Below are 1,999 nucleotides of genomic sequence, written 5' to 3'. Positions count from 1 at the left end.
TGCCATAAAGATGATCAACATTACTGCAACCACAATCATTCCTGCCTTTTCTCGCACTGACAAGGCACATCAGACACTGATTTTAACCCCGTCATTCCGATTTTATGAATACATGGGCCATTTCACTTCACGTTATAACAACCAAGGTAAGCTACACTCTGTTGTTAAAAGTATGAATGAGAATGAATCATTTCAAGAACAATGTATTTTATGAGTTTTCCATTTAAAATCCTCATTGGATACATAATTTTCCGATCAACTCAAATGAAATCAAAACGTCAAACTTCCCAAAAATGGCAACCTACGCTTTGGTGATATAGATTTGAATGAGATCTAATAATTATTTAAAAAGACAAGGCATTGTATGAGCTTTCGATTTAGAATCCTTATCCACGACATAAATACCCCAATCAAAGAGAAAGGAAATCAAAACGTCAGACTTCTCTCGTAAAATATTCATTCATAATTTCACCAGTAATCGTCACAGTGAACCTAGCCTAACCTCGTTATCTCTCTATATAGCTCAGTATGATACACAAGCTATATAATAACTTTGTCATTGCGTAATATTGGCTCGGATATTCAAATTATTGCGAGTTCTGATTAACGGTTCAACGAACACAGAAAGGATGGCATAAACTTGTGCGTTTCGAAAGCTCTTTTGTTTGTTGGAGTTGCCGATGTAACAATTTCCTATATGAATTATTTTCCTTTTTTTTCGGGGGGGGGGGCGTTTCTCAGATCGTGTGTTTTTTATGTATTCGTTTATTTAGTTTTCGGGAATGATATAGTTTTGATGATTTACTATTCGATTTTTTAAAAGTGATATGTTGTTGCTTTATGATGTATGGAAATATCAAAATACAAAGTCACTATGTTCAAGAATTTAAAGATAACGGGAGTAAATGTTATATTCTTATTAAATTTCAAAGTAAAAGAAAAATAAATAAATGCATGAGTAACTACTCCCGATGAGTTTGCTCCAGTGACAGGTCTTTGTCAACCACACAACGCTTAGAGTGGCTATACGGATGAAATACGGGAGTCATCTTATTAGTAAACGCGAGGGCACAGTTTTTTTTACGATTTCACGAAAAAACATCTGGGCTGTAATTAGAGTCAAATTTACAATAATTCATAATCGTCAAAAGAAATAGCTAGAATGATAAGCAAATTGATATGTTTCCTACGCGAAGAATATGATAAATATATATTTACCTAGCATCATAAATCGATGTTTTACCAAAAAATTTAAATATATTTATAAATAAAATAGACGGGGACATAAGAATACAGAAATCACATCCATTCATTAAGAGTAATCGAGGTTAGAAAAGGTCATGTAAAGTTCATCAGCAGGCAAATCACGTTACCTTACATGAGAGTACTTTCTTTATGCTATTCTAGAGAATACATGAACGTGTCACGGTGTACGTGTCTTACGCAAGTGAAGATGTAACCAAAAGAGTGCATTTGTTCCTCTTCATCTCACACTCAGAGGAATAACCTGTGCTGGTGATTGTCTACGTGCTAATGTGTCCCCCCTCCTTCACTCTACTTTGCGTGTTCCACTCTTCCTCTTCTCTACGTGTCCGTGTGTTTGTGTGTCACTCTCCTCACACTACTCGCCTGGTCGAACTATCAGCGTTTGGACAACCAAAGATGCTTCTACCATCCAGTGCTGTTGTAAGTTATGGCTACGTTGAGGTGATGGTTGTAACGTTAAAAGTAGTTTTATGGTAAAGGCTGTAAAGTCATGGTTGTGTTAAAGCGAATGGTGTAGTGTCCGGGTAATGGTTGAGTTGAAGTATAGTAATGGTTGCAGTATTATGACTGTAATGCAAATGCTGTGTTGAGATTAATGTTGTAATGGAGCGATACGGGAATGGCATAATGATGAAGTCATTAAGTGATGATGAGTAATAAGAAGGCGAGAAAAAAATATTCACTTGAAGATAAAGGCTTGTGGAGGTGATGATGGGGTAGTGGTGAGTGATGA

General features: G+C 36.0%; 1 protein-coding gene across 1 annotated transcript in view; it reads right to left on the bottom strand.

The window, feature by feature from the left end:
• Positions 1-1,999, bottom strand: part of LOC119586364 — a gene marked incomplete in the record, with an annotated part of 60,439 nt that overhangs the window by 13,437 nt on the left and 45,003 nt on the right.

Source organism: Penaeus monodon, chromosome 21 (genome assembly GCF_015228065.2).
Source record: "Penaeus monodon isolate SGIC_2016 chromosome 21, NSTDA_Pmon_1, whole genome shotgun sequence".
Taxonomy (NCBI): Eukaryota; Metazoa; Arthropoda; class Malacostraca; order Decapoda; family Penaeidae; genus Penaeus; species Penaeus monodon.
The sequence above is the reverse complement of the archived record's forward strand: the minus strand, read 5'-3'. Positions and strand labels throughout refer to the sequence as shown.